Below are 19,421 nucleotides of genomic sequence, written 5' to 3' on the forward strand. Positions count from 1 at the left end.
CTGACATGTGGGGTAGCAAAGCGTGGCTTTTTCCTTAGGTCACTATTACTTGAAAGGAGTGCCCTAATTCTGTGTAATCCATGCCTCCCACGTGCTGCATTGCATTGCCCTCACTGAAGAGGACTCACATTCCAACCTATAAACACCCACTATAAATAAAACCGAAGAATATAGCACGGCCTTATTTGGGCTTTAGGAAGTGGGCTCAGATATGATGAACTTAGTCAGAATAAAGGTGCATTCCTGGGTCAGAGCTAAATAGCAAAGTGGTTGTTCACTTTTTAAATTAGCTTTTAGTATGATATAGATCAGGGGTCCCAATCTTTTTTACCCGTGAATCACATTCAAATATGAAAAGAGTCAGGGAGCAACACAAGCATGAAACTCCACGGTGGTTCCAAATAAGGGCTGTTATTGGCTATTTGGTAGCCCCTATGTGGACTGGCAGCCTACAGGAGACTCTGTTTGGCAGTACACCTGGTTTTTATGCAACCAAACTTGCCTCCAAGTCAGGAATTCAAAAAGAAGAACCTTCTTTGAGGCCACTGGGAGCAACATCAAAGGGGTTGGTGAGCAACATGTTGCTTGTGACCCACTAGTTGGGGATCACTGATGTAGAGACTGATATTCTGAGACGCTTTGGTTTTCATTTTTAATTATTTGTGGTTTTGAGTATTTTAGCTTTTTATTCAGCAGCTCTTCAGCAATCTTCTGCAACAATCTGGTCTCTAGGATCCAAAAACCCTAGCAACCATGTATTGATTGAATAAAGGACTGTGATATGAATAGGAGAGGGCCTAAATACAAAGACGAGTAAAAAAAAAGTAGCAATTACAATACATTTGTAGCCTTACATATAATTTGTTATTTAGATGACTGGCCCCATTGAAAGATGGGAATAGCCAGAAATAGCCAGAAAAAAGATGGAAAGTCATTTAAAAACTTTAAAAAAAAAAATGAAGGCCAATTGAAACGTTGCTTACAATTGCCCATTCTAAAGGTGAACCACCCTGTTTAAAAATCTAGCAGAAACTGTGTTGGGAATCTGTATCCGTGTTTTTTAGCTAAAATAATTAAGGACACTTTATGATTCTTACGTGATTTACCCAGAGTCTTAAAACACTGCATATAAATTCATGAAACTGTCCCCTCCGCCTGCTCCTGTAGAGCTCTGTAGGAACTCAATGACAAGCACTAGAGACATGAAATTATCTCCTTCTTCTCCGGATGGGACCATTTAACTGGCAGTTGTCAGAACAGGAGCTGTCTGAGCAGTTCAATCAGTTTAAGAGTTACAGATGTTGGACGAAAAATTGTAAGATGTTCGATTCCCATTAACTTTACGATAATTTGAAGGATTGGACGGATTGGTTGGATTGCACTAACCTTGTCGTTCACCAAAGGAAAATCTTTGCACCTATGGGGACCTGTATACAAGACTACTTTTTCAGACTTCAGATAATGTACACTGTGACTACCTAGCAGCTGTTTGCTGCCTACATTGCTAGTGCCACCCTTTTAAAGACAGTGTGCTTGTGTAGCCTACACCGGTTAGGTTTACGATAAAGCGTATATGTCAGGTCAGCTTGCAGTCCAAGTGATTGCCATGTTCATTGATCGTTTAAGGGTGTGGACTAACACTTTCTCTTACTTTTGGCAAATGTCCTCCTATATGTGGCAATGGAACATATCAGTAGAGAATTGTTTTTGTCCGTGTTCCCTATCTGAAAATATGATGACATTACAAAATGGTTTTAAGTGGTTTCAAGTGGAATCTCAACAGCATTCTTAAAGGGTTCACTTATATTTACCTGTGTAGTAATAAAGGCTCCCATTTTGGATCAGTAGCACTGTATCAGTAATGGCCCAGCTAGAGGCAATAACTGGGGCAACTGGCAAATTTATGAGCACTTGACAGTAAGGTGCGCTAATGTATATGAGCAATGTGCCTGCCAGCTTTATTTCATTGTTTTAATTTTGTTATTTTATTGTGAAATCCATCTTTACATTACCCCCCCCCATAGTGGTTTGAGCTGTACAGGTCTATAGGTGGTTGTCTTCAACTCCATTAAATTAAATTGCCAGATACTGACCTTACTTGAGTGGAATATATACCCTATTTATAAAAAGGAATATTCTATTTTAAGTAATAAGGAATCCTATCCTGGGAAAAACATTACCCACTGTAGCAGGCCCATAGTAATAATCAGGAGTGCTCTACCCTCTTGTATCTACCTGTGTAGGTTCCAGGTGCTAAACCGGAAGACCCTTGCCTGCTTTTTGTGTCAACCGCTACATCCAGTGAAAGAAATCCAGTAGTAGCACTCTGGTAATGATGCAAAAATCTTCAGTGATTTTTTAGCCCATATACAAACAAACAAAGGGCAACGTTTTTGGCCCCACTGGACCCTTTTTTCAAGCCTAATGTGATTACCCTCCCTAGAGAAATATATAGTGTTATAGGGTTGTGGTCACACATTCCTCCTCCTTACAGTGATTTCATTGGTTAACAAAAAATGTTCATTCATTAACCCCTAGTAAATATTCAGTCCCAAAATTAGTCCACATCAAACCTCTTGATGAGTAACTCCAAAAAGTGATTAAAGAAAAATGAATACAACAATGAAAACTGATTTTCTATTACCTGAGACACTGTCACGATTTATATTGCATTGGGTATCCAGTCCACTCCTGAGACTCATACCTTTGTGCGCATTACGCAACCAGCACTCAGTATTCATTGTGGATTAGTTAGTAACCTTGAAAAAATAGATAAACATTTTGTAAGTGACTTAGACATTATAATAGTAATCAAAAATTAAAATCATTGAATGTATATCTATCCCCACTTACTTAAAAATGAACATTGCTGGTGTGTAATCTCTATTTAACCCACGTGGCCATATCGTGTCCAATGTATGTATCCAATACATTTCACGATATTTTAATTGTAATAGCCTATTGCCACCCCTTCTTGGTATCGCTATTGTGTCAATAACTTGGAATTTCAATTGACTTATGGCATGTCTGACCTGGTGGAAATGCTGGGGGACTGTAGCAGGCCCAGACTTGCAATCTGTGGGTTCTGGCAAATGCCAGAGAGACTACTGTAAATTGCCATAGACAGTCATTGTTTATTGGGCTGATGGGGGCTGTTTGAACCTCTGTGTACTTAGGATGTCAGCTCCTATTTTGAATCTCAGTCCAGACCTGCACTGTACAGGGTACTTTACCAGTCTCCATCTCCACTAGATTGTAAGGCTCATATATATTTATAACTACATTGCCACAAGCCTTTATATACTGTATCCCGACTACAGCATGCTAAACAGAATGAATTGTTAGAAACAACTGGTAACAGGGTAATTAACCTTAAAATGAACTTATTGTATACTGGAGCTCTAAAAATACTATAACAATAATGTTAATAATATTGAGAATAAAAGTGGTTCATATCTGTGTCATCATTATTTCTAAGTGCTTATATTTCTCAGCCTTTAGTCTAACATTTAAATCTCTGCCTGGTTTCTAAGGTGAGTAAGCCTAGCAACCAGATACTCCTAACTGAACATTAAATTGAAATTTAGACACACACAAAACCAACTGTAGATAATTTACCAGCTACCTTGCAATGTCCTTATTTGCATTACATAAAAAGCTAATTATAAGGGGGCCGTCAGCTTTAATAGTATGGGATTTGCTTTATGGTAGTCTCCCTTTCTAGTAGGGATGCACTGAATCCAGGATTCGGTTCGGGATTCGGCCAGGATTCGGCCTTTTTAAGCAGGATAGGGATTCGGCCGAATCCATCTGCCTGGCCAAACCGAATCTGCATATGTAAATTAGGGGCGGGGAGGGAAATCACGTGACTTTTTGTCACAAAACAAGGAAGTAAAAAATGTTTTCCCCTTCCCACCCCTAATTTTTCGGTTCGGTATTCGGCCGAATCTTTCGCAAAGGATTCGGGGGTTCGGCCGAATCAAAAAAAGTGGATTCGGTGCATCCATACTTCCTAGTCCCTTCTGCAAACTTGGATGGCCCTTCTTAAACCAGTAAATAGGAAGTCAAACAGGAGGAACTAAGGACAGACTGCCAGGGGTGTTTCAAGTCTCATTGAAGGAAGTGGCCAAGTTGATGCTGCCCCCCAAATAGTTTTTCTGTGTCTGAGATAGTCAAGGGGGGTGCACATCACTAGTGCAGAGAACACAGTAACACTCTTTGCACTATATGAGCTGAAATTCCAATTTAAAAATCAAAAAAAGTTGTTCTTGAAGTTACGAGGAGCAGCTTTTTGCCACCTTTGTAACCTGTGGGCTGTGGCCAACTACCTTAAGGCCAATTTCTCAACCCGATGGTGCAAAGATGTTTTGTGGGGGGCATGGTTTCCAAGAGGCAAAACGTTAGGAATCCAAACAAAGAAAATAGGAACTTGGGGCAACACAAGTTAGGAAGGTGCAAGGCTTACAGACACATTTATTGCAGAAAGTTTTGGGATGAGCCTTCCTCTTGTGAAAACAAAAAATGAATGATAATAAGATGTCCAGTGCCCCCCAGTCACACCCAAAGGGGTGTAAAGCTATTAGAAACGTTAATGTAACTATATTCCAGCAAACAAACTGAAAAAAAGTCCACATTATCTGTCCATCACAAAGTCCACAAATAAATATTAAGTCCATATTTTGTGAAATAAATTTGTTTTGTGAAAATCCATGCATGTACATATTAGCAAATGCTAGGAATCATCATTCCTTCCCACATTTCTGAGAGATGCCCGTCTGACCCATGAGTAGGGTTGCCACCTTTTCTAGAAAAAAAATACCGGCCTTCCTATATATTTATCTTTTTTTCCTATTAATAACATTGGGATCTACCATCGTTTTTACCGGCCAGGCCAGTAAAATACCGGCCAGGTGGCAACCCTACCCATGAGTGCCGGGTCTTATTTCCAACCCTGGGAACAGCCCTGTGTGTCACTGCAACAGCTGGACACTGCATAAACTGTTAACTGAACTTGTCTTTACACATCTGGACTCTGACACTCTGATTTCTGTACTAGCTGGAGCCACGTCGCCTCGTCTCACTGTGTATTTGTATACTGCTGAGATGACAATAAAGTTTACTTTGACAAAACATTTACTGGCTATAATCCAGGCCCAGACTGGCAGTGTGTGGGTTCTGAGGGGATGCTGTAAGGCGCCATTAAGGGGAAGATTTATCAAGGGTCGAAGTGAATTCGAGGGAATTTTCGAAGTTAAAAAATTCAGAATTTTAAGTAATTTTTTGGATATTTCCACCATCGAATAGGATACTACGACTTTGAATTTACTTCGACTTCATTTCGAAGTAAAAATCGTTCGGCTATTCGATAATCGAAGTACTGTCACTTTAAAAAACGACGACTTCAATACTTCGCCAACTTAAACCTGCCGAATTGCTGTTTAGCTTATGGGGGACCTCCTGTGTGTTTTGCTAAGTTTTTTTGAAGGATTTTTTGGGAAAACCGTACGATAAAATCTTCGTTTTGAAGTACGATCGTACGATTTTATACATCGTACGATTGTACGATGTATAAAATCCTCCGACTTCGAGGGGCAGATTTACATAGGGTCGAATATCGAGGGTTAATAAACCCTCGATATTCAACTGCCGAATGTAAATCCTTCGAATATCGAAGTCAAAGGATTTAGCGCTATTCCTACGATGGAACGATCAAAGGAATAATCGTTCGATCGAACGATTAAATCCTTCGAATCAAACAATTCGAAGGATTTTAATCCATAGATCCAAGGATATTCCTTCGATCAGAAAATTGTTAGGAAGCCTATGGGGACCTTCCCCATAGGCTAACATTGGCCTCGGTAGGTTTTAGGTGGTGAACTAGGGGGTCGAAGTATTTTTTAAAGAGACAGTACTTCGACTATCGAATAGTCGAATAGTCGAATGATTTTTAGTTCGAATCGTTCGATTCGAAGTCGTAGTTGAAGGTCGAAGTAGCCTATTCGATGGTCGAAGTATTTTTTCTTCTATTCCTTCACTCGAGCTATGTAAATGGGCCCCTGAATGTCGGATGATTCTATGCGATGGTTGAATTTCGAAGGTTTTTCTACTTCGAAATTCGACCCTTGATAAATCTGCCCCTAAGAGTAGGGGCAGTATTTAGTGGCTTTATGGATAGAGGAAGGGGGTGTTTGTGCGTCTCTGTATTTCAAAAACAATATTTATTAGCACTTTGCAGCTTTCCCCTGCATGCAGAATTGCCACAGGTATCACAGGTTATGACAGAAAACGTTGCAGATGCCATTTTACCCTCTCCCACACTGTCAGACCCTTCCAGTGAAACCAATCTGTGAGGCACAAGCAGAATCTTTATGTGATCCCAGACCTGTCAGTTTCCAAGGAATAAGAGGAGGGCTGGAGTTTTTCTCCTCCCACACTGAGCCAAACAACGTTGCTGTGCACAAACGCTCTAAATAAACTCAACAAGAAACAAGCACCACACAAATCTCCCCTACAGGGGTGTGATCCCCGCCCCCTGCTGGGGACAGACAAGAGGTGGCCGAACCAGAGCAAGTAGTGGCCAGTCTTCTATACGGCACTGCACTAGCGCTTCACTGACCCATTGTCACGATGCTGTAGGAGCTCACAGGTGTCATTGAATAGCCATGAGCGTGGGAAGCAGCAGTAGCAGCAGTAGAGAACAGCAGAAGGTAAGTCCTAAGCCTTTGCTCTAGGCATGCTCCTCACATTCCCCTGCAGCACTATTTTCCCTTCTTGTTTGTCAAGCTACTGATCCTTCAGTTTTCTACCCCAACTACTAGTTTAGATTACACTACAGTGGACTACAATAACCAGCATGCACTATTGATTTTATAGTGGAGATCAGCTCTAGGAAGTATTGGTGCTTTATATGTGATGGCTACATTTGTGCTCTGTTAGTTCTGTATCTCCCAGCCTAGTCTGGACTCTGTATCTGTTACTGAACTACAAGTTTCAGAATCCCACTACTACACCGCAGCCCCTCCTATTGGTTCATATGAAGAACTGCTCAATTGAGCACTTTCTGCATCTACATTTTAAAAGGGTAGGTCGCCTTAAATTAACTTTTAGTATGACTTTTAGGGGCATATTTATCAAGGGTGGAATTTTGAATTGAAAAAACATCGAAAGTCGAATTCAAAAAGACCAACCGAAATGAAGTCAAAGTTTTTTTGGGTGGAATAGGTCCGTATTCGGGCAAATTCGAATAGTTTGAATCGAAGGAATAGCGCATTCGATCGAATTCAATTCTAAGGTTTTACAAAAAAAAACTTTGATTTTTCAAAGTCCACCAATTGACTCCAAACAAGTTCTTGGCTAAAACAGCAATTTGGCAGGTTTTAGATGGCCAATGGTCAAAGTTGAATTTTTAAAGAGGCAGTACATGATCAATTTCGATATTCGAATTTTTTTCAAATTCAAATCGAATTTGGACTATTCCCTAGTACACAAAAAATAGCTGGAAACTCGATTTTTTTTTCATTCGAAATTCACCTCGACCTTTGAAAACCTGCCCCTTAGTATAAGTTTTAGTAGTAGACAATTTGGTCTTCATTTTTTATTTATGGATTTTCAGTTATTTAGCTTTTTGTTCAGCAGCTCTCCAGTTTGGCATTTTAGCAGTCTTAATTGCCCCATCAACCAGGCAGTGACAGAGAATGGAATATGAATAGACAAGGGCCTACATAGAAATATAAGTAACATAAATTAATAATAACAATACATTCTAGCCTCACAGAGCAATAGATTTTGGCTGCTGGGGTCAGTGACCCTCAGCTGAAAGTTGGAAAGATGCTGAAGAGAATAAAAAAGTTGGTAGAAATATGGTATTCTATAACATATTAAAAGTTAACTTGAGGGATTTATTCCTAGTTATTTATTCTGCATGCAAATTATTCTGTTCCTGTGCTTTTTTGGGTGGGGGTCCCCTTGTTATATTTTTGCTATGATTTGATGAATTTATTATTAGAGCTAGTGGAATGCCAGTGAGCATGGATGAGTGCATGGGAAGACTGTTCCTTATTACCAAATTTTAATCACCACTCAAATTTGGATCTGTGAATCAATGTTTTATATGAACCCTCTGCCACCTCATCTCTTGACGCTGATCCCCCCTCATTATTTCTTCATTTTGTCAAAGCCTAATTCTGCTTGAGTGTATTATTATAAGTGCAGATTATGTGCACACATATATTTAGATGACACAGCTGCTTAATTCAATTGGAGAAAGTTGTGTTGAATATAACAGTGATATGTTGGTGGATAGGGGTGCCAGCTACTGCGAGCAATGTGTTTATTATGCACCACCGATTTCCTACTTCTTGTAACAGTTAATATGCATTGTAGGTCCTGAGAAGGTAACAGACATAGTGTAAAAGATGTACCTGATGTCAATAGCTGATCATATAGGCTGATCTGACTGGTCTACTCGCAAAAACTCAATGTTTGGATCGGTGTCTCGCTAGTTGTTCAGAAGTTAGACCGTGTACTGGGATGATGAAGACAAAAATGACTGAAGAGCTACAGAGCCAGAATTACAGAAGAGGGAGGCCACCGTTAATGCTAAAGGATAAGGCCTCCAAGTGTGGGGAATGACATAAACCAGGGATGTCCAGACTTGCACCAACAGCTGGAGCAAGTGGTGTTCTAATATCATATAGCATTTATTATAATAACATGTGGTAGTGATATGCAGGTTGACCCAAAAGTCACTGTGACCCATGGGTTGACCACCTGTTGGATGGTTCGGGTTGAAATTTGGCCAAACATCGCAAGTTAATGTGGGTCAGTCTAGGGAACTGCTCTACTGCTCTCAAAAATTCCCTGATTAGCAACCAGAGGTGCGAACATAACTAGTTTGCAGAGCGAGAAAATTAGGGTACAGGTTGGGCGCAGGCCCTACAATAGCAACATCTGATGGGTTAGAATGTGGTGTGGGTTAAAGTGGACCCGTCACCCAGGCACAAAAATCTGTATAATAAAAGTCCTTTTCAAATTAAACATGAAATCCAATTTCTATTTTTTATTAAAGCATTCATAGCAGTTGTAAACTCATTTAAAAATCTTAGCTGTCAATCAAATATTGTCTGCCCCGCCTCTATGCCTAGGCATAGAGGCGGGGCAGAAAATTACTTTCACTTTCCATTCAGCACTTCCTAGATGTCACTGCTCTCCCCACATTCCCCCATTTAATTGTGTAGTCAGGGCATGGGGATGGACATCAGGTCTCACATTCTGGTGCACAAACAAGATTCTGAGATGATACAAGGCTCGTCTTAATAACAGTGTCCACAAAATGGCTCCTGCCTGCTTGTTATAATTATGAATTCCCAGACTGAAGGAAACAGGGTTCAAATAATTTATATAGTGTAATTAAAGTTCATTTTGCTTGACTAATGTGATAAAATAAGGTTTTGAATAATTTTTTTCGGTGACGGGTCCACTTTAAGGTTTTGTGCGTTAGGGTCAGGCGTTGGTTTTTACTATCCTGCACATGACTAGTGTGTGGTTGTTTTTCTCTCCCTTGGAAAATGTACAGAATAGTGAATACGGTGGTGGGGGAACATGCACCTTGTAGATTTTTCAGTAACGTTACTAGAGGGGGGCGGACCCTGGCGCGGGACGCACAGCCGGGCCCCCCTCCGTACGCCCGGAATTGCCTGGAAATGGTTGCGTGCTAGCTGCCGGGGGGCCCGAGGGGGTGCGGGCCCTGGCCCAATCGCACCCCCTGCTCCCCCAGTAGTTACGCCACTGAGATTTTTAAATAATATAATAGCATGTAACTTTTTGCATGGTTTACAAAGTACTTTGTGTGCCAGTGTCCCAACTGTCATAAAAAGACTGTAAATTATCGGGCTATTGGAGAACAAAAAGTACTGCTCAGATATAATCCCAAAATACTAGGGTTGCCCCAGACAATTCTAAAAAATGCATAAAAATGTTATCCCTTGGCAGAAGGGCCTTGTACGGAAGTGGAGGCAGAGGGAAATTTTTGCAGGCCACTAGTTACATTACTCTAGTAATCTGGGGGTAATCTGAGGACATTTAGCATTACAGGGTTCTCCACTGTCTATCATTATTTACTTTCCTTAACTTGGAGCACTAGAACTGCTTTCTAGTATATTCATTTTTATTTGAACTACTGTACTCAACAGGTTTAGAATCCACGAGCTGATCCACCGTTTTTTTATGATTATCGTCATTATCAATTTCGTTTTTTAAATTTAGTAACTAATGAGAGAGTGCTCTGCAGTTTAAAATTCATTACAGGGAGCAATGTTATATGTATCTAGAAATCAAACTTCTATTGGGTTTCAAAGCATCATTTATATTAATATTCTCTATAGGAGAGATCAATAGTTTGTTAACTAATAAAACATTTCTAGCTAATAAAAAATGAAGATCAACTGCAAATTGTCTCAGATATCTTCATTACCTTCAGCAGTTGGGTGCCAGACAGGGATGAGCGAATTTTCTTTCGTCGCAGAAATGACACCCATAGACTTCAATGGGAGAAAAAAAATGATGTGTGTAAAAATTATTTTGACCCATATACTTTAATGCGTTTTGGCGAATTTTCGCTGGCGGTGAATTTTTGGCAAATCGAAACATGTCAAATTCGCCTGTCCCTAGTGTCAAATATTCATTGATAGTTAGATCTAATATATCCTTTCCTAGCAGATGAATTATAGCTCAATCAAATACAAACAAACAAAATATAACAAAATAACTTCCTTTTGCGCAAATTCTGCATGTAGAGAGACATGATGTCTGGCGAGTTTAATAGAATGAGCTCTAATACATCTTCTAGGCAAAAGGAGCCCCCCTATAAGATATATTGGATCTAACTGTCAATGATTATGCAACACCCAACTCCTACAAGAAGGCAGAATGAAGAAAAACAGATGCTGAGAGAGGGAAAGTGAACATAAACTTGATTATATACAGAAATTGTAATTGATTATATTTAGAAAGTCTCTTATTTATTGCTGTGACTCTGAAATGGTCCAATGAAATCATTTCCACTGTTGAATTGTCAGCCCTCCTGTGTTTGCCTTGCTCAAGTGCAAATATACACACTAGTTTAAAAAGCCATTCACTGGGGATTTACTGTATACACTTGAGTATTTCAGTAGAAAAAAGTGATAAATCTTGTTATGATGAAGTCATTCTTGAATTCCACATAAACTATCACCCACTTCATTTGTTTTAGTGAAGCCCAGTAAATCATGCACTATATGATTAATAAATATGTATTTTTTTGTGGCCAGCTTTACAGAAATAGTTCTTAGAAACACCTGTTATCCAGAATGTTTAGGTTAACGGATCTTTCCGTAATGCATGCCAGTGTGGTAGAGTCTGGCATAATGAATTACCTGCATCTGAGCTGGGTGGACAATCCTGAACAATATATTTCTAACAGCAGCCAAGGACAACTTCACCTATTTCACAAGGTTCGAATCTGTCTCAACAGTCTTATTCCTTGGCATGAAACCTCCAGGCCTCTTCTCATCTCCAAGCCTGGGGCAGTTCCTTGTTGACTGGACACTCCTTGTTTAGCTTAGCACCAAGTCCTAGCACTTTTTATGCCAATCATACACCCTGAATGCATCTAGGACTTCCAGCAGGACCCTTTAGCACTCCAGTCCTCTTATATAGTACTCGTTAACTACCTAGTCCATTGGACACAGCCTGTTGGCTGGTTTATAGGCAGCAGGACATCCCTCCAGCCTTGTCATTCACATGCTACAGGTATGGGATCCGTTATCCGGAAACCCATTACGGAAAGGTTGTCTCCCATAGACTCCATTATAATCAAATAATCCAATTTTTTTAAAAATGATTTCCCTTTTCCAAACTAAGATTTAATTAATCCTTATTGTAAGCAAAACCAGGTTATTGGGTTTATTTAATGTTTACATGATTTTCTAGTGGACTTAATGTTTGAAGATCCAAATTAGGGAAAGATCCGTTATCCGGAAACCTCCGGTCCCAAGCATTGTGGATAGCAAGTCCCATACTTGCACCTGGTGTAAGCACTTGTATTCTACCCTAAAACTCGGTATTTTTTAAACAATTCAATCTAATTTTGTATTTTCCAGCAATGTATACTTGTGTGGCTTGGTACTCTAGCGGGAAGCTTTAATTTTGTGTCTAAAACTGCTACAATTTACTGTTCTAATAGAGAAAGGGAAGTTCGCATTCAAGATGAAACCACATCATGGACAGTATCTTTTCTGACAGTATCTCTTTTGGAGAAGAGCACAAGCCAAAAAAAAAATGTGTTGGTCATCAGACTGTAGAACACAGAGGCATTACCTTAGCTTCCATGTGGAGCAAGAAAACTTGCACCTTCTCAGATTTACCTGAATTGGGGGTTTCCAACATATTGGCATTCCCCCAGTGTTTAGTTTGACTTTAAGAGCCATACTTACCTATGAAATCAGGCTCTTTTATTGCCTTTCTCTAGCGCAAGGTTTCTTTCTTGGAGTCCCACAAAAGCAGCAACATCTTGGGAAAAAGTTTTGGTGTTTGCTAAAATATGAATGTTTTAGTAATGCCGCTTTATACAGTTGTGTCCCTAGACTTGACCTTTAGTAATCAATAGCATGTGGAATTTCCAAGGCACGGAGTGGGGCTGTACAGATGTAGTGCTTGGACATGTCCCAACGTGCCGTGCCTATACACTGACCCATCCACTCAGCTAATAGAACACATTATTTCTTATTCTTATCCACATCACAAGAAAAGTAAAGGATAAGATAATACATGTGATTACATTTCCTGTTTCCCATGTCCCTGACAGCGTTGAACATGTTTGGTAACTTTCCAAAACCAGAAGTATAGCACAGGCTGTTTTTAAACACGGCTGTTCCCACATATGGGAAACCCGTAAACCATCTGCAGAAATCGCTTTCCAAAAGAAAACATTGACTCTTGTGTGAGCGAAAGGGAAGAGCAGCGAACAGCGAACACGTAGCTGTCAGTCGTCCCCTGTGAATTCGAATAAGCTGTGTACATAAGTGTCTTATTTTAATTTTCCACTTCAAATATGGTTCCCATCTGTTTGCGGATTGTCCGTGACAGGCTCTGGCAATTCTGAATTTATAACATTCGGACTGCTATATTAACCTGGAAGAAAATAGTACAGTGGGCTCTCTTCAGAGTTCTCATTTAAAGCAATAAGGATTACAGCCAAGCCAGCGTATTACCCCCAAGTTATTATTATTAACGTTTATTTATAAAAGCATGCTACAGGCACACAGTTCCTGTTAGTGCTCCGGAGAACTTACTGTCAAGAAAGTCTACAGGATAGGTGAGACACATTAGGGTGAGGTAACATTCTAGAACAGTGGTCCCCAACCAGTGGGTCTTGGGCAACATGTTGCTCACCAACCCCTTGGATGTTGCTCTCAGTGGCCTCAAAACAGATACAGGTATAGGATCCATTATCTGGAAACCTGTTATCCTGAAAGCTCCAAATTACGGAAAGGCCATCTCCCACAGACTCCATGTTAACCAGATAATGTGAATATTTAAAAATGATTTCCCTTTTTCTCTGTAATAATAAAACAGTACCTTGCACTTGATCCAAATGAAGATATAATTTATCCTTATTGAAAGCAAAACTAGCCTATTAGTTTTATTCAATGTTTAAATGATATTCTAGTAGACTTAAGGTATGAATATGCAAATTACAGAAAGATCCGTTATCCAGAAAACCCCAGGTCCCGAGCATTCTGTATAACAGGTCCCATACATGTATTTATTTTTGAATTCATGGCTTGGAGGCAAGCTTTAGTTGCATAAAAACCAGGTGCACTGCCAAACAGAGCCTCCTGTAGACTGCCAGTCCACATAGGGGTTATCAAATAGCCAATCATAGCCCTTATTTGGCACTTCAGGAACTTATTGCATGCTTGTGTTGCTCTCCAACTCATATTTGTTTTTTGAATGTTGCTCATAGATCAAAAAGTTTGGGGACCCCTGTTCTAGAACATAGAACGGAATTAGCTGTTAAATTGCCTACACAAGGTATGTAATACAGGTATGGGATCCCTTATCCAGAAATTTATATACAGAAAGCTCAGAATAAGGGGATATGCCTTAGAGACTTTTTTAAACAAATAATTAAAATGTTTGCAAATTGCCTTTTTCTCTATAAAAAAAAAATACAGTTTGTGGTGCTTCATGATATTGAAGAAAAATATTGAACAGTCCTATTGGGTTGACTACTTGCTTAAATAGTTTTTAGCAGACTTAAAATGATACTGACCTATAGGTCATGTTGATCGTTTTTCACTGATTGTTCTGCTTTTGTAAGTAATTGTCACTAGTGATGGGTGAATTTCTCCAGTTTCATCGAAAAATTTGCAAATTTCCTGCGAAATGACAGAATTTTTTTTTTTACGCCGGAGACAATTCTGAAAATTCCGAAAATTTTATTTTCTGATGTCAGTATCTCTTTAAGGTATATTGATCTAAATTACAGAAACTCATCCAAAAAACAGCAGGTCAAGCACTCTGGATACAGGCTGCTGTAGCTGTATCTTTTATGTATGATGCAGAAACACGGTCTGAAATAAATATAAATGTGTTTACATAGACATATGCCAAACTTTCCTCTGAAAAGCAGCTTCAGAAATCTGAAGCCACACATATGTTTTACCACCAGCGTTTCATTTTATCATAGGTGGGAAAGCATTTGGAGGATAAAGATGATATTTGTTGTAGGTGACATCTACTCAACTCCCATTGCTCTTAGACTGACAGAGTGATCCAGCTCTTCTTCATCCATCACCTTCTTCCACTGTGAAGCGATGGATTATGGGACTTAAAATCCCTATGCTTGTCAGAGAATTTGTGAACCAACCAATTTGTAAAGCAAAGAGAGAATTCAAGCCCCAGAATTCATTACTTCACAATTAAAGAAGATTAGGGAGGGGTTGCATTACACTGTGAGTCTAAGGGGCCCATTTACTTAGCTCGAGTGAAGGAATAGAGGGAAAAAAACTTTGAATTTCGAATGTTTTTTTTGGATACTTCGACCTTCGAATGGGCTACTTCGACTACGACTTTGAATCAAACGATTCAAACTAAAAATCGTTCGACTATTCGATAGTCGAAGTACTGTATCTTTAAGAAAAAAATTCTACCCCCTAGTTCGGCACCTAAAAGCTACTGAAGTCAATGTTAGCCTATGGGGAAGGTCCCCATAGGCTTAGCAATCTTTTTTTGGTCTAACAAAAATCGTTCGATCAACGGATTAAAATCCTTCGAATCGAAGGATTTAATCTTTCGATCGAACGATTTTTCGTTCGATCGTACGAATAGCGCTAAATCCTTCGACTTCGATATTCGAAGTCGAAGGATTTAACTTCGACAGTCGAATGTCGAGGGTTAATTAACCCTCGATATTTGACATTAAGTAAATTTGCCCCTAAGGATTGCTGGGAATGGTTCATCAGAGTAAGTTCAGTATTGATTTTATTTGTGGATCTGGCCTGGATAGAGTCTGTGTGTGTGGGGGAGGGGGTCATGCCGGTGTATAGTTTGCTTTTTGCCCTTACATTTGTATGTGGGTTAATTTGGGATACACCAAATACACAATTGCATTTTTCTGGATTATCCAACATTGGATAATATTGCAGGCCTAGGGGGACTTGTAAGAGGAGGACGACATTAATATGTGAATGTGATCCTGTCCCTATAGGTTTTTCAAATCTACCTGATAGGTATCTGCCTGAGTTTTTGCCAGGTATAGGTGAGACAAGCCCTCTCAAGGGCCCATGTACACAGACCAATAAGCTGCCAATCAGGAAGGGACTTTTTATCAGCTCATGTTTCGTCGGCATTTGTCGAGACTATATACATATAGGATAAAATATTTAAAGTTGTGCAGGCGAACAATAATCTAACCAGAGCAAACAGAGCACAGAACTGCCAAAGTGGAAAACGTACAAGAGAAGTGTGTTTTGGGTGGGATTAGTAATGATGTGCTTTTAAAGGAACAGTAACGTCAAAAAATAAAAGTGTTTTAAAGTAATGAAAATATAATGCAGTGTTGCCCTGCACTGGTAAAACTGGTGTGTTTGCTTTAGAAACTCTACTATTGTTTTATATAAATAAGCTGCTGTATAGCAATGGGGGCAGCCATTCAAAGGAGAAAAGGCTCAGGTTACACAGCAGATAGTAGATAAGCTCTATCTGTCTAATGGTGTTATCTTTTATCCATTAGTTAACCTGTGCCATATAGCCTTTTCCAATTTCCGCCATTGCTCCACAGCAGCTTGTTTATATGAACTCTCGTAGTGTTTCTGAAGCAAACAGATCAGATTTACCATTGCAGGCCAACAGTACATAATATTTTCATTACTTTATAACACTTAAATTTTTTGGTGTAACTGTTCCTTTAAGTTTATATCCTGCACCAAACTGTCATTTTCCCTATTTATACAACTGATATAACTAGCCTTGTCCTGTGAAGGCTGCTTGTTAAGCTTGAATTACTTGTGCCTCATTGCCATGGGAAAAACCTCTTAAAGGAGAAGGAAAGGTTAAAACTAAGTAAGCCTTATCAGAAAGGTCCACCTAAATATACCAGTAAACCCTCAAAGTAATGCTGCTCTGAGTCCTCTGTCAAAAGAAACACAACATTTCTTTCCTTCTATTGTGTACACATGGGCTTCTGTATCAGACTTCCTGCCTTCAGCTTAAACCTCATTGCCCTGGGTAAGCGTATGCTCAGTTTGCTCCTCTTCCCCCCCCCTCTCCCTGCTCTGCCCAGAGCAGGGATTGACTCAGGCAGGAAGTGATGTCACACCAAGCTAATAATGCAGCTGCTGTCCTAAACAAACAGAGAGTTTCTAGAGCTTTTTATTCAGGTATGGTGAAACATTCTACAGAATAAATAAAGCATCTAGCTTGCACTATTGCAGCTAATCTATTGCCAATAAAATGCCTCCGTAGCTTTCCTTCTCCTTTAAGCTGGCTATAGACGCAAAGATCCGATTGTACGAATCGAGGATTCGTACGGTTTTCGGACCGTGTGTGGAGAGTCCCGACATTTTTCGTCCGGCGGAGATCAGTCGATCGGACAGGTTAAAAAATATATGTCGGCTGCCGATAATTTCTCTGCATGTAATGCAGATCATCCGATTTTCAGTGGGAGACTGTCACCAGCTTTTGTTGGACATAACTTTCGTACGATTGCTGTCAGGGGCAGATTTGATCTGGTACTTTATTTGATCTGAATGGTTAGTGGAAGGTCTGGAGATGGGGTAGTTCAAGCTTAAAGCTGGCCATAGACGCAAAGATCCGATCGTACCAATCCTCGAACGAGGATTCGTACGATCGGATCTTTGCGTCTATGGCCAGCTTTAAGCTTGAATTACTTCTGCCTCATTGCCATGGGAAAAACCACTGCTATATCTGCGAGATATTTCTCTTACAAGGGTGATTGTTGTTCTTGGGTGATGAGGTGTCACTTATTGTTTTGTTGCTACATTTCTTAAAAATTAATGCCATTCTAAAGTCCTTTACCTGCATTTGTCCTATATAATATAGTAATTCATTTTCTCACCTAAGAGGCCTTTAACTTTAAATAGCAGGTTGATGAAGTCCCAAAGGCACATTTTGGTCCCATTAGCTACAGATGTTAATCTTTAACTAATTAGAAGAAATTTGTACTTAATAACATGTAGCAGAACATAAACATCTTGCAGCAACCAGACCTGCCCTTAGGGTACTGGAACACAAGAAGATTAGTTTCCCTCGGTAGCGAAGATTTATCGAGGGCGACTAATCTCATTGTGTGCCAGTACCCTTAGGCTAAACAGCACCTTGTGCAGAGTAATATCACAGGGGTAACTGAACAGCAGTCATTCATAAGGGATATTCTACCCCTTCAGGAGATTCTCAAAGAGAGATATTTTACTAGATCTACATTACAGATTAGTCCAGACTCCAGTTCACCTTCTATGTGGCACAGGAACAATCAGAAGCTGCCATAGGGTTTGATTAAGAGGGAGCTCCTAGTCAATACCGAAAGGCAGATCTCCCCAGTCCCACTCCAATCTAAGGTTTACATTTATAAGATGTAGCCGGTCCAGAGTGATACAGTGTCAAACACCCACTGGCTTTCTAGTGGGTTAATTTCTACAAAATAGATGTTCTTTTTACTTTTATCTGCCATTTGTTCCCCCACCAAGATACCTATGTGGTGACAGGAGCCTAAAGAAAAGGTCCTTTCTTACCAACCCTGGCACAGACCAAGGTTTGCCACCATGCTAAGCCTGTAAACTGCTGGCTAAAGCTGGCCATAGACGCAAAGATCCGATCGTACGAATCGTGGATTCGTACGATTTTCAGACCATGTGTGGAGAGTCCCGACATTTTTCGTCCGTCGGAGATCGGTCGTTTGGTCGATCGGTTAGAAAACTTCTGTCGCCTGCCGATAATATCTCTGCGTGTATTGCCGATCGTACGATTTTCAGTGGGAGACTGTCACTAGTGTTGTCAGACATAAGTATCGTACGATTGCTGTCAGGGGCAGAACATTGGGTGATCTGTTCTTATTTGATCGGAATGGTAAAGACTTTGATCTGAATGGTTAGTGGAGGGTCGGGAGATGGGAAAGTCCGATCGTACGTTGATTCGTACGATCGGATCTTTGCGTCTATGGCCAGCTTTAGACCAGGGACAATATTTAAAATTTATGAACAATGAAGCTTGTACATTTATCATGTCTGTTTGTAAGTCTAAATCTGCCAACATAACTATACCCTGTCTTTGACATGAGCTCATTCAGTTGGGCTTATGTATAAAAGGTGCAGAAACATTATCTGAAAATAAAAGGAATTAAAAGGAAGCCATTATAGACTGTGCTGCAGGGACCAACTACCTACCGCTCTTAGGCTGACAGAGTGATCCAACCCTTCCATTACATTCAATTGTGAAGTGATGCATTCTGGGACTTGAAGTTCTCTGCTTTCCAACCACTATGTAAAGCAAGGTTCTTCAATCATCACAATTCATCACTTCACAATAAAAGGGGTTGCATTACTCTGTGAGCCTAAGGGATGTTGGGGAATGGTTTGTCCTTTCAATCTGTGGAATTAAATTTTAATTTATTTCTGTTAGTATGTAAGTTCCTTTTCTACATAAGCCTAAACTAAATGAACTCATGTCAAAAAAGGGAGAGTATATTTTATCTTTAACCCCCCTGGTCACCTAATTATGCCTCCAATTCAATCTTTGCAGCCAGCATTTAGCAGTTCATGCAGCTATACTCCACAGCCAAACGAAATGCAGATGCACACCTGGTCCCTCTTTCAACGTTCACGGTGCATGGATCATAGCATGGATTATTTTGAAAACACTTTTAT

This window comes from Xenopus laevis, chromosome 1S, assembly GCF_017654675.1.
Source record: "Xenopus laevis strain J_2021 chromosome 1S, Xenopus_laevis_v10.1, whole genome shotgun sequence".
NCBI lineage: Eukaryota > Metazoa > Chordata > Amphibia > Anura > Pipidae > Xenopus > Xenopus laevis.